General features: G+C 44.9%; 1 pseudogene; it reads right to left on the bottom strand.

Annotated features, from left to right (window-relative positions):
- LOC148123736 (dehydrogenase/reductase SDR family member 4-like) overlaps nt 1-14,223 on the bottom strand; it is a 42,186-nt pseudogene extending 27,963 nt beyond the window's left edge.
- Between the last annotated feature and the right edge of the window lie 559 nt (nt 14,224-14,782).

Raw genomic sequence — 14,782 nt, 5'->3', positions numbered from 1 at the left:
ATGGCACATAGAAGTCACCTACTATCTGGGGCTCTACAATGTCTGTGTAAACATATAAGGTGCTGAAACCAGGGAACATCCCTAACAGATGTCCAAGTTCTCCACTAACTAGTATGGTATGCGGTTCATCTCATTTAAGATTAATTTTTCGGACCACTGGATCATAATGTAGGACTGTCTTAGGTCCATCCTTAACATTTGATATAATCCTGTTCATATTTTCTAACAGTTCATGGACGCTGTTGTAGTACCCGCTTCTCAAAGAAAAATACCAACTCTTTCTCTTGTTAGCAATTTCAAAATATCCAGTAGAAGTTAATGTATGCCAACTATGTGGATACTGTATCTCTGCTAGTCCTACTTCCCATGACCCTGGAAGATCCAATGATCTTGCTAACTGAATAGTAAAATTAGAATTTTTGTTTTGGGGAAAAACTGATGCTGAAGCATTGCTGGGAAGGGTAATGTAAAGCTCTGCCATATCAAAGATGTTGTACTTCAGTATCCTTAATCCAACTGTTGAACTTCTCTGGCCATCCAGTCCATTTGACTAGAAACTCTCTGTGGCTCCCCCGCCCTCTTTTTTGGATAATTTTCTCTATTCTGTATATGCGCTGTTGGTCATCAGGAACCTTTTGGAGCTCCTCAAAGTAAAAAGTTCCCTTTAGAGGGTCACCTGCGTAATCATTTAACCTATACACCACTCTTTCCCCTCTTGTATCCAGTTCTTTGACGATGAATATCTCATCTGTATAGGTTTGCTGATAGCCCTTTTCAAACTTACCCTTCTGTTTGGATATCCTGACATGATCTCCCACCTTAAGACATTTTTCCTTTCTTTTACTTTTTAAAGCAACCCCATAAAGTCTCATCCAAACATCCCTTTTGTTAGACACATTTACAGTGCTAGGAGATGCCCTGATGCTATGATGGTAAGAGCTATTATACCCATGAAGAGTATCTGCCAAAATGTCCACATACTGATGGGTATTTCTAGCTGTGAAATATCTCCAGAGTTTGTTTTTTAGGGTTCTATTAAACCTCTCTATAACAGCTGCTTTAGTTTCACTATGGGTGACAAAATGATGAATGCCATAACGTGCTAAAAGTTTCTTCAGCGGAGTATTCAAGAACTCTTTACCAGCATCTGTCTGTATTTTTCGGGGTGTGTGTCCTGTTTCAAAGATATTCTAGAAGGCGGCTGTAACTGTCCTCCCTGACTTATCAGATAAAGGAGTGGCCCAGGCATATTTAGATAACACATCAATAACTGTTAAGATATACTTTTTTCCATGATTCTCCTTAGAAAATTTAGAGACATCTATGAGATCGGCCTGCCATTGATGATCTAAGCCAGACAATACTGTTTTATTTCTAGGAAAATTAATTCTTGCAGGCTTATGAAGTGTATAAGTGTCTTGCCCTGACAGCCACGACTTGACTTGCTTCATGGTCAGTTTTTTATCATGTTTTCTAGCTTCCTGAAAAAGGGTATTCACACCTCCATAACTCCCTACACAGCCTGGTGTATAATAAATACGGCTTAGAAGCTTTTCATGCATCATTATACTGAAAGGACACTGAAAATGTCAAAGCGTTGACGTTAACACAGTCTTTTATTGGCTATACAGAGTTCAGATGGCTCCATCATCATCAGAAATATACCCCTCATCACCACTATCATGAGAAGCTAAAGGTTCATAATGCGCTATTTCACAATACATTGATCCCTCTGTACCCCACAAATTATGTCCGTAGCTGCAAACAAACCAGTCTTTACATAAATCACAGCTCTTTAGCTCACAGGATAGATTGCACGGGCTCTGGGGTAGCTCAGAATGCCCGCTATAGTCTAGATCAGAAAATTCTGCAGAAACTTTGTGACCACGGTGATTACCACAGGAATATAAAACCGGTGTGTCTTGAAGTGTTTGCTGCCTAGGTGTTATTAATTCAGAATCTGCAAAATATAAAACATATCTTATTAGGGCGCTATCCTCTCCAGCAGCATTTAAAACTATGATAAATAAAAATACATTTACTTACCATTGTTGGGATATAATGTAGTATCATTCACCATTTCACAGGCTGGATGGTAAGTACTCTGTAACTCCTCTTTAAAGTTACAACACAACATGCTGCAGCCGTGCAAAACAGGTCTGAATAAAAAAAAATCTTTATCATAACCCCTGCAACAGGACTTATTGCATTCTGACGGCCGGGCCCTTGTGTCAGAGAGTGCAACGTTGTCTTTTGCTGTGGTTTTAAAAACATCTTTGGAATCAGAGCTAGCCATCTTCAAGACTCCCGGAATTAAATTGCTAGCTGTTCAGGGCTGGCTGCACAAATTCTGCTGCCCCCTTGCAAAAGACCTGTCCTGGAGTCTTGAGCACGCCCAGAATCACTGCGGGTATGTCATGCCCGGGCATGTCTCTAACCCTAGCCCTAACCCTAACCCCTCCTTTCTACTAGCAGATGCCTTGCACAGGCACTGAATCACGGGAGGGTATGTCATGCCTGGTCATGCCCCGAAGAAGTCCTCACCCCTTTTCTACTAGCAGATTCAAACACGCATACCCGGCGCCGCGTTCCTGCCTGCCTGTCTCTTGTAGGCATTTTTTTTAAAAAATTCCTGTTAATATTCCTTGTCTTTTGCTGTAGGGGTAGAATAATATTTATTAAGCCTGTGCTTGGAATGCTCACATGTATATGTGGATTTGAGGGCGGGTTGCAATTGCCAAAATATATGTCTTTAGATTTTTACAAAGGTAAAAACCAGCTGTAGGATTTAAAAGATCTGTGGGTGTTCCGGACTAGCAGGCTCGAAGCCTGCAAGCCTGATTGGCCCACTGATAGCCAATCGTGATTGGTCGCCATAGACTGATGCAATTGGCCAGTAAATGGGCTGCCGCGATTGGCCCAGCCAAGAGCGGCAAACTCAAATCGCTTTCATTGGCTGCCTAGCCGCAGCCAGCCCTATATAAGGGGCTGCTGCGGCTGGGATCAGTTGCTCAGATCTGAAGTCACTAATAAAGAGCTGTTGTTGCTATCTGAGTCTTGCCTCCATTCTTGAACCATCCTCCCAGATCTAACACTGGCGACGAGGATGGGATGCGGAGGCAACGAAGTCTATTGATTTGAGCTAGCTGAAGGAGCACGTGGCTGACAGAGCGCAACGACGGCGACAATGGCCAGCAGCGCTATACCACCCGCACCATTCGATCCAGCTAACGAAGACTGGGACTCATATATGGACAGATTTCAAATGTTCCTGGAGTCCAACAACCTCAAAGATGCCACGCCTAGCAAGAAACGAGCCGTTTTTCTAACCCATTGTGGGCCAGCCGTTTTTAAGATGGCTAAAGCCTTAGCAAAGCCAGCTGAGGTTAAAACCATGGATTGGGATACCCTTGCTCCCATCCTGCGCAACCATTACGCCCCAGCCATGCCAACTCTCATTCGCAGACACGAGTTCTACCAGAGGGACCAGCGTGAAGGTGAGAGCGTTGGGGATTTTGTGGCAGACCTGAGGAACCTGGGTGGTTTATGTGGCTTCACCAACCTCGAAGAAGCCATGAGAGACCGCATCGTCCTTGGCCTCAGAGACCCAACCGTCCAGAGCAAGATCATGGCCAAGGGAGACATCTCGCTTGCAGATGCCATAGCAGACGCCACCGCAGCTGAAGCCACTCGTAAATCAGCAGCACGAATGCGTTGAACCAGCGGAACCAACCACCAACCCACCAACGATGCTGGGAAACCTTCAGACAAGTACACATCGACCACCCATCATGAAGATGTCGAGTCATCCTCAGACAGCGATGAAGAAGAAGTCCACAGGCTCTGGTCGGAACATGAGCAACAGGACCAGCGGGGTCGTAAACCCAACTACCAATGCGCCGGATGCGGGGGAAACCATCCCCGATCTGAATGCAGATTCTTAGACGCCATGTGTTGTTTTTGCGAGAAACGAGGGCACATCGCGAAGGTATGCAGAAACAAGAGAAATTCCAGCCCCAGACGGAGAGGGAGCAGCCCAAAGAGGTATGATGGCAACTCCACCACACAGAGGGACCGCCCTAGCAACCAGTGGAACCAGTACAGCAGACCCCGAAGGTTTAACGACACACCCAGACGAGAGGAGGCTCATCAAACCATCACCATCGGCCATGCTTCATCACTTGAAGCTAAAAAAATCTGAGTAAAGGTCACCATTGAAAACAAACAGTGCATCATGGAAGTCGACTCTGGGTCATCACTATCCATGGTATCCTGGAGAACACTCAAGCAGCTAATTCCCAACATCCGACGCCAAGACCTCAGCAGTCAGAGACTCATACTGAAAGACTATCAAGGCAACCGGATTCCAGTTGCAGGTACCCGCCATGTCCAGGTCTCTTTCAAGGGACATGATGCAATTCTACCACTCACCATCGTAGACAGAGACCGGCCAAGTCTATTGGGCCTTCAGTGGTTCGCGCCATTAGGAATCGGAATGGCTGGCATCCATCATACTGAAGACGATGACTGGGAGGCGGCTCTCATCCATGACTTCCGAGAAGTGTTCAACAAAAGCCTAGGCAAGTACAAGGGGTCCCCTATTTCATTTAATCTTCGCCCCGACATTGCACCCATTCGCCTAAAGCCACGCCGAGTTCCCTTTGCTCTCAAATCCAAAATTGTCGAGCAACTGGACAAATTAATTGCACAAGGTGTGTTAGAACCTATTGACCACGCCCGATGGGAGACACCAATTGTCACCCCCATAAAGCCTGACGGGTCCATAAGAATCTGCGGTGACTACAAGGCCACCCTCAATCACGCGCTACAGCAGAGCGCCTACCCAGTACCAGTTGTTCAACATCTCCTGCATTCACTTGGGGGTGGCAAAATATTCGCAAAATTAGATCTGGCCCAAGCGTATCAACAGCTGCCAGTTGATCCCAAGACTGCAGAAGCCCAAACTATAGTCACACATCGTGGTGCATTCAAATGCAACAGGCTCCAGTTTGGAGTAAGCGTAGCCCCAGGCATCTTTCAAAGCCTGATGGAGAGACTATTACAAGGTATAAAAGGGGTCGTGCCCTATTTTGATGATGTATTAAAAGCAGCACCCACAAAAAAACAATTAGAGAAACGCCTCAGAACAGTCCTACAGAGGTTCAAAGATGCTGGCCTCAAGGTTAAGAAGGAAAAGTGCCAGCTTTGCACAGAAAGGGTGGAGTTTCTTGGCTACCTCCTTGACAAGCAAGGAATCCACCCCACAGAACAGAAATTGGCAGCTATCAAAAATGCCCCAAGACCCAAAAACAAAACTGACCTCCAAGCCTTCCTGGGACTTATTAACTTTTATAACATCTTCCTACCCCAGAAGGCGACTGTTGCTGAGCCCCTTCATAGACTACTCGATAAAAGGGCATCCTGGACTTGGGGACGTTGGGAGGAACACGCCTTCCAGCAAGTAAAAGACCTCCTTACCTCTAATGCAGTACTAATTCAGTATAACGAGACACTACCTTTGACTGTCATGTGTGATGCCTCACCATTTGGGGTGGGGGCCATCCTGAGCCACGTCCTACCAAATGGCTCAGAGGCACCAATTGCATTTTTTTCAAGAACTCTATCAAAAACAGAAAGAAACTATAGCCATTTAGATAAGGAAACCCTTGCTATTGTCTCTGCAATTAAAAGATTTCATGAATACGTTTATGGGAGACCATTTTCTATTATAACGGATCATAAGCCACTACTTGGGATTCTGGCGGGCGACAAACCTACTCCACACATTCTCTCCCCCAGAATGACGCGATGGTCGGAATTTCTCGCTGCCTACGACTATCAATTAAAGTATCGCCCAGGGAAATCTATTCCCCACGCAGATGCCTTGAGCCGCTCACCACTACCCAAGCCACAGGAAGACCCAGCTCCCACACTCCCCGTACTGCAAATAGAAACAATGCCCTCACCTCCACTAACAGCCCAAGACATCGCCTTTGAAACCAAAAGAGACTCTTGTTTGGCACAAGTTCTTGGCTGGGTGGAGAGGGGATGGCCAGATTATGACCCTAAGGAAATATTTAAGCCATTTAAAAACAGACAAACAGAACTTTTTTCACAAAGAGGGTGCATCTTGTGGGGAGACCGAGTTGTTATACCAACTAAGTTACAAAAAAGGGTCTTGCAAATGCTACACGATGGACACCCGGGCATTGTGCATATGAAAGCGCTGGCAAGAAGTTACGCCTGGTGGCCAGGTATGGACAAACAAATCAAAACCTGGGTTGCCTCTTGTAACAGATGCCAGGAAAACCACTCAGCCCCACCAAAAGCTCCACCAGCAGAATGGGAAACACCCAGGGGTCCCTGGTCTCGCATTCATATTGACTTTGCGGGACCTACGAGAGGCCACACTTTCTTAATAACCGTAGATGCGTATTCTAACTGGCTTGAGGTCAATAAAATGAAAGCAACCACTACTGAGGCAGTCATCAAAAAACTGAACAGACTCTTCGCCACACACGGGTTACCAGATGTCGTGGTCTCTGACAATGGTCCCCAATTTACTGCCTTAGCCTTTGAACAGTATTTAGCGGAACGGGCATCCGACACGCACTCACATCGCTGGCTCATCCTGCGCGAATGGTAGGGCTGAACGAATCGGTTCAGTTTACAAAGAAAACCCTGCAGAAAATGGAACAAGGTAACATCCATGACAAAGTCACTAGAATGCTGCTCCTGCAACACATCACACCAAACAGCACGACCAACAAGAGCCCAGCTGAACTCCTGATGGCCAGGAAACTCAGATCGCCTCTAGACCGTTTGCACCCTGCCTACACCCTGGAAAAGCCCCTGGGTTCCAGCAGCAAGCACCGTGTTTTCGCAAAAAAAATTTCTGGGGATCCCCTCTGGATTCCTGCCCAAGTAACTCAAGTTACAGGTCCCCGCTCCTACCGTCTACTCACCACTGATGGCAGAGCATGGAAATGCCATATTGACCAGCTGCGCTCCAGACTAACCACATCTTCCAACCCTGACCCTAACTTTGACACCGGGGGGGAGGGGAAGCAGTGAACTCAGAATTAGAACCAACACCTGTTTATTCTGAACTAACACCGAGATCACCGCACCATAGTTTGCAAAACTCACCAGCTGCAGCTGAGCCTGGACAGACGAACGCTTCGCCAAGAAGCAGCAGCCAGGCAGGTTCAGGGAGCCCGGGGAGCCATGGCAGTAGCAACGAAGCTGAGGACTCTATCACCCCGGGCACCAGAGGAGAGCCCTGACCATGGCACCGGTTCATCGTTCCTGTTTGATCCAGCAAGCAGTGCATCTGAACCCGGATTTGAACAGGGACAATTGAATTAGCGTAGAGTCAGGTAGACAGGTGCGAAGACCTGCCTACCTGTGAGACTATATTACTCCACCCCTTAAACGGAACCGAGAGGGGAGGGTGTTCGGACTAGCAGGCTTGAAGCCTGCAAACCTGATTGGCCCGCTGATAGCCGATCATGATTGGTCACCATAGACCGATGCGATTGGCCAGTAAACGGGCTGCCGCGATTGGCCCTGCCAAGAGCGGCAAACTCAAATCGCTTTCTTTTTTAAAAAAAAAAACAAGTTTTATTGATTTTACAAACAAACAAACAAAACAAAACATCATTAAACATTAAAAACATAAAACCTCTTTCCATTGTAGATCTTTACAAGGCAGGTAACATATTGCTTTATATCACGTACTTATAATTTATCCCATTTCCATATAAACACGTAAATTCCTTTACCAAATTCCACATTGTTTCTCTTTAATCATTATTCAATCATATTTCCTTTCTAATTTATCTGCTATTCAGTCATCACATTTATATATTCCTCTGGCTTGTTTATAATTATTCTCATCTAGTCTTCCTCTGAGATTTTATTATTTTATTCTTAATTAAACACACACACATAAGACATAAACATAAAAAAACCATAAAACTTTCTTCTAGAAAGTAACTTGGCCCCAGATTACCTCTTTTTGTATGGACTTCAATTGAATTCATGCTCTTCTTATATACCATTACCCATCTTATTTATCTATTATATAACTCCTCTCCACTTTTGCCTCATCTTAATTCTGTTTTATATATTTAATCTTGCTTTAAAGAAAAATATTTTTATATCTTTTGTCCATTTCTCCATTTACATCTGTCTCATTTCCAATTTAAAAAGAATAGTTTCCCCTGGAATCACTAATCGGAGTATGATGCCTTTCTATCATTCCCTAAATTAAAATTTAAAATAACACCTAAATCCCAATCAGATTCTGCTTAGTACATTCTACTATTTCAGAAACCAATACTACAATAATAAATCCATAACAGTCAACACATTAATCCATTAAACTCTATATTTAAACTAATATTTTAAACATTCCCTTTAGTATTTTATTAAAACTTAATATCATTCATTATCAAACCTTTTAAAGTTATACCTTAATATTTTAGTCTTTTATTAGATCTTAAAAGTTCTGATTATCTACTTATAATACAAATACCACTATTACAATACTCATGTGTACTTTGCAGAATCCCCCTTTTTTAAAAAAAAAACCCATATATTACCCATTATCCTAAAAAAATTTCCTTTTCTCCATCTTGTTTTATACCTTTGTAACTTTTTTCCCCCTTTTCCTTTCCTTCTTAGCCCACCTAAACTTTTTACCTCCTCTCCAAACCTCTGCCTTCTTGATTTCCCCTTTCTGTTGCATTCCTCTTTCCTTTTGCTTTCTAGCATTCTGTTGTTTTTGCATCTTTTTCTCTTTCATAAACATTTTTTTATTTCTTAAGTCCTTCCTTTCGCTCCTCTCTTTCTCCTTTCTTTCTTAGTCACACCGTTTAGTTCATTAAAAATGGCTTCTTCTTCCTCGGCTTCTTCCAGCTGTTGTTTAATTTGCTGACACATGACAAGCGCCATATCTAGAAAACAAAGGGCTTCTCCCATAACATCTTTGCCTTCTTTCTTTATTTTTAAATATTGTTTTTTTAGTTCATCAGAGATAGAGCCATTTTGAACTGTTTCTTCTTCTCTTTCTGTATCCTCTTCTTATTATTAAGCCAATCAGTTATTTCCAAACTTAAAACAGTTCCCAAAAGTCCCAAAATCCCACAGTCATCAAACAGTCCAGGCAGAGTACAAGCTTCTTCTTTTTATAGTTTCTCTTCTAGGGGTGAAGTCAAATTAGGGAAAGAAGAAACGTCCAATCTGTGCTTTAAATCTTTCTTAGAATTAATTTCTATTCTCTTTATCTTCAAGGCATCTCCTCCAGCAAAGTCTTAGAGTAAAAATTTGTTTTCCCAAGCCTCTCCCTTCCCACTTATAACAAAGGAGTTTAGGTTTTACCTTCTATCAAAAGGCTGGTTTCCCTTGTCCATTTGTTAATTCCATAAGGGAGGGAGAGTAACTTCCTTTTCGTCACTTTTCTTCGCAGCTGAAAACATCAATCGGGAACATTATAGCTTCCAAGCCAATACTTTCCCAGGTGTTAAATATGTCCTTAAGGTCCCAGTTCAACCAAGAAAAAACTTTCGTTTTCAAACTCCTTCTTCCTCCTGCGCATTCTTTATCCAGTTGCTGGCTTCTTTATGGCGGCCATAAAGACCGCCGCTCCACCATCTTGAGAGAAGGGGGTTATTGCCGGCTGGGGGGTTACGATGCCCCTCACCCCCGTCCGGATCCCCTTTCTTCAGCTGCCCCAACAGGGCAGCCTTAGCCTCCAAATCCATCAGGATCGGAGGCACCAAGCGGCTAGCACAGCAGGGATCGCAGAGAAGGCGAATCCCTGCTGTCACCGGCCGACAAACCGGAAGTGACTCAAATCGCTTTCATTGGCTGCCTAGCCGCAGCCAGCCCTATATAAGGGGCTGCTGCGTCTGGGATTAGTTGCTCAGATCTGAAGTCACTAATAAAGAGCTGTTGTTGCTATCTGAGTCTTGCCTCCGTTCTTGAACCATCCTCCCAGATCTAACAGTGGGCTTTTCCCCCTACATTCGAGGGGGGTTTAAATACAGACCCTGGCTGCCTTTTAGTTGCTCCTTTTTTCCCCATCTTTTGAGGTATTGATTTTTAATACTCCACAAAAATTAAAAGCATCATTAGGCTAGAATGATTAGAAATAAAAAGCCTTTTTTTATTACAGTTCCCCCCCAAAGCAGGGTTTTGTTTCCCAAGAAGACAGATCTCTGTGTTTCTTTTGGTTTTGAATGTCCATAGAATTAGTCTAGGGTTAATGTAATCAAGTACCCCAGAAGCTTGACTGCAGCATGATTCTTGATGGGATTAGGTTCAGCAAGACCCCCTGAAAATAGGGCTATGACCTTGCAGCATGCCTTATCTGTTAGGGTTACCCATGCCTATTTTGATGGGCTTAGGCCAATATGTCATATCCGGCTAGTGTTATGACCTTATGAGTCCTGCACCATGTTGGGGTAGATTATGCACATCACATCTGGGGAGGAGGGCTGTGCACATCACTTCCGTTTATGGGCATGTTCTGGTGATGTAATCAGCACATGGCTTTGTTTACTTTGATGATGTCACTGATCAAAACTACTGATAATTTTCATTTAAAAAGGTATACACATATTCTACTGTGATGTTTTTGATGTTAGATGTCCATTTTAAGTCCTGAGATATGATAGAACATAGAAATTTGAAGGTCTCTACTGTTGATACTGTGTTGTCTACCGTGTTTCTCATATAATAAGGCCAGGTCTTTTTTTTTTTTTTTGAGCCCAAAAAGGGCTAGGCCATCTTTTCGGGGGTGACTTAATTCCCCCCCTTGCATCCTTGAGCAGGCGGGTAACGGCGGCTTGGATGTTGACCTCGGCATTGGTGGGGCACTTTGTATCGGGAGACCTTCCACGACCGTTGCTTTCCCTTCTCCCCGTGCTGCTGCGGCATTTAGAGCAACACTGTGGTGTTTGATGCAGCCACGCAGCATTTGGCGCAGCCATGCAGGGCCGGCCAGGGGTCCTTCCTGCAAATGGAGCCCAGTGGAGACACTCGGCTTCAGGAACTCCTGTTGCCACCTTCCCAGGCATCGTTTGAAGGCAAAGCCCATTCTTTTAAAAATGACACCTTACTACCTGTACAACAAAGCCTGCCCTGCCCAAGAGGGCAGCCCAACCCCACATGGGGAGGCGAATCTCCCGGGGCCACAGCGCAGGATCAGCCCACCCCAGGAGAAGCGCCCAGCCACCATCCCTGCCTGGTGCCGGGCAGAGTGCGAAGAGCTTCACCTGGGGCGCCCAGCGCAGCTGACAGGTGGGCCCTCCTCCCTGGCGGCGGAGCTCTGGCCAAAGCAGCGAGCACCTCTCTGCCGGACTCTCCACTCATCCCGCCAGGGCTGCGCCAGAGCCGGGCGGGGTTGGCAGAGCCGGGTAAGCGAGCTGCTGGGGCGCACCCACCTACCAAGCGAAAGAACCGGGCTGACTCGAGCTTGGCTTCCTTCCCAAATCCCTCCAGCGCGACCTGGAAGGGGCCACTGGGAGAGGCCACCCAAGGCAGTGATAGCACTCACCCATCCGTGGACAGGGAGGCAAGGCAACAGCCCGCGCCACGTCCTCTGAGCTGAGCCCTGCCGAGTGAGTGCCTCAGCCCGATGCCCATGCCGCTGCAGCGTTTGGAGCTGCCAGTGAGTTTGGAGATGCGTGGGGACAGGGACGGGCTGGGTGAGGGGTGGAAAGGACGGGAAGCTTCGGGGTCTCTCCGCTGGACCTGCCGGCCAGGGAAGCAGCACCTGAAGCCGAGTGTCTCCACCAGGCTCTGGTTGCAGGGAGGAGCCCTGGCTGGCCGCGTGTGGCTGCACCAAACGCCATGTGCCTGCACCAAACACCGCGGCATTGCTCCAAACGCCACGGCAAACCCCCCGCCATCCCCCCCCATTTTGCATGTTTTAATATAGGCCTTAATTTGGGGGGAGGGGCTTAATTTCATTTCATGCCAAGAAAACATGCTGGGACTTCCTATTGGGGGAGGGCGTATTGTTGGAGAAACAGGGTAGTATTGTAAGAGGTGGTAGTATGGGAGGGTTTCTCCTAAAGTCTACCACCATTTCTATGGTTTTGAGTGTGTTCAGTTCCAGATTGTTCTGGTCACACCACAAGGCTAGTTGTTCAACCTCCCGTCTGTATGCGGATTCATTGTTGTCTCGAATGAGACCAATCATTGTTGTATCATTTGCAAACTTCAGTATTTTAACAGATGGATCCTTTGAGATGCCGTCATTGGTATATAAGAAGAGAAGTGGAGAAAGCACACGTCTCTGGGGGGCTCCTGTGGTAATTGTACAGGTATCTGATGTGATTTTGCCTGAAATAATGTTCTGAAACAAAAAAATAACTTCCATTTTTTTTGAGATTATAGGGGTCTGGCCACAAAGACCAAGAATTTGTTGCGTTTCTCATGAATGCAGCAGGCTCCAAGTGCAAATTCTACCTCCCTTGAAAAAAGGACCCACCCTCCTTCACAAAGCCAGGAATTTATCCAAATCAAGTCTTTGTCAACTCATAAAATATTTCTATGGTCTTTTAGAGTTGCCAACAGAAAGGGAGGGGGGAGCAGTGCAACAGCTTGCAAACTAAAACTGCATTCCATAAATGTTTTCAAGATAGTAACTAGGTGACCGAAGTTTCTGCCATGCAAAATTCTTACTGGAGAGCATGATTGATGACTCTTGGATATGGATGTGTCCCATTGAAGAATATGAATAACGATTACACCCAGGGGTGGGGAAAACCTGGGTCAAGGGTGACAATGAATGATGTGTCTCAGAGTCGGCTACACCCAGGCAATGCCGCACCTTTAACTCCCAACAAATCCTTTTGAAGTTTTGGAAGTTTGGCTCGAGACTCCTGATTTAAATGGGGTTAAGTGCCGGAATCCTGACAGTCTTCTTTTTGTTATAGCAGAAAAAGAGGGCTTAAGACAGAGCAGCTTTCAAAGGGCTGGAGAAATTCACAATGAGAACTAGAAGCTTGAAATGCTTGTCAAGAGAAAGAAAAAAGAAAAATAAATACCCGTAGTCAAAGCAGATCAGAATATAGGTAAGAAGAAAAAAAAGAGGAAAAAAATGATCTAATGATTTTCCAGCCCAAATGTAACTTAGAATATATAGACATACTATATACATCGTACTAAGGGATTTTACCCCTGCTTTAAATTGAAAAATGGTACAGGTAGACCTCGACTTGCGACCACAATTGAGCCCCAAATTTCCATTGCTAAGCAAGACCATCGTTAAGTGAGTTAGGCCCCATTTTACGACCTTTCTTGTCACCGTTAAGTAAATCGATGCTGTTGTTATGTAACACAGTTGTTAAACGAATCTACCCTCGCCATTGACTCACGTCACCCCAGGACTCTGCGATCATCATAAATGTGAGTCAATGGCCAAGCGGCCAAATTTTGATCACATGACCATGGGGATGCTGCAACCATCATAAGTGTGAAAAATAAGCCACTTTGTTCAGTGTCCTTGTAACTTCAAACGGTCACTAAATGAACAGTCATAAGTCGAGGACCGTCTGTACATAAATTAAGAGGAAAAAGAACCCCAGAATATTAAGGTTGCTGTGACATACTCACCCCCTTTTCTCCATATGAGGGACTATCAGGTTGGCTAGCAATGCTGTTGCCTTGATGTTGATATCCAATATCTGAAACAAATAACAGGCAGACCTGGATTTACGACCATAATGCGTACAGGAATCTCTGTCATCGGTCCTTAGGGCCATAAGACGAGACACCCACGTGGTTTTGCTTGTGTGTTTCTATATATGTGTGCGTTTGTGTGCTCTGTGTGTGTGTGTTTTTGTGCTGATGTCAGAATTCTGGAACCAGATTGTAACTAGTTTTGAAGGGGGAGGTGTCTGCCTTAATTCCAAATGGTCGCTAAGCAAACCATCGTTAAGTGAGGACCAGCTATAAAGAGGGAAAGCAATATTTTTATCCCCAACTGTTTTCCCAATCCATTTTTGCAGATATTTGGCCTTGCCACCAGATCAGCCGGGTCAATCTGGGCACGCTAAGCTTTCCGCAGTGTGCACCCTTCGGACTACAAAGACAATTTTTTCTCCTCTGTCCCCTTCCTCAAGCTCTCACCTTGTCCCAAACTTTCTCCAAGGTATCCAATATACTTCTGAAAAATGGGTTCACTGCATTACAATTCCTCCATAGCATGTGAAAAAGAGTGGAGAATTAAACACCCATCGTTTAAAAATCTAACCCAACTTATAATGCAATATTTCCCAATTTTGAGGACTTTAAGAGTGGTGGACTTCAACTCCCAGAATTCCCAGACAGCTTTGCTTGGCTGACTAGGAATTCTGGGAGTTGAAGTTCTCCTCTTAAAAAGTAAAAAAACACCTTCCAAATACAAATTCAATCTCTTTTTGCAACTGTTTAATAAGACAAATGCGACAGAAAGCTATATGCAACTCAATCCAAGTCACTTCCTGTGACACAAAATAACTACAGGCAGTCCTCGACTTATGACAGTTTGCTTAGTGACTGTTCAAAGTTACAACAGCACTGATAAAAGGGACCATTTTTCACACTTATGACCGTTACAGCATCCCCATAACCACGTGATTAAAATTCAGACACTTGGCAACTGATTCATATTTATGACAGTCGCAGTGCCCCAGGGTCACCTGATCCCCTTTTGTAACCTTCTGACAAGCAAAGTCAAGGGGGAAAGCCAGGTTCACTTAACAACCCTGTTACCAACTTAAAAACT

The sequence above is a fragment of the Pseudonaja textilis genome, unplaced genomic scaffold (genome assembly GCF_049901715.1).
Source record: "Pseudonaja textilis isolate UNSWEBS1 unplaced genomic scaffold, rPseTex1.2 PTEXSCF20, whole genome shotgun sequence".
NCBI classification, from domain to species: domain Eukaryota; kingdom Metazoa; phylum Chordata; class Lepidosauria; order Squamata; family Elapidae; genus Pseudonaja; species Pseudonaja textilis.
This window is presented reverse-complemented; position numbering and strand designations above follow the sequence as displayed.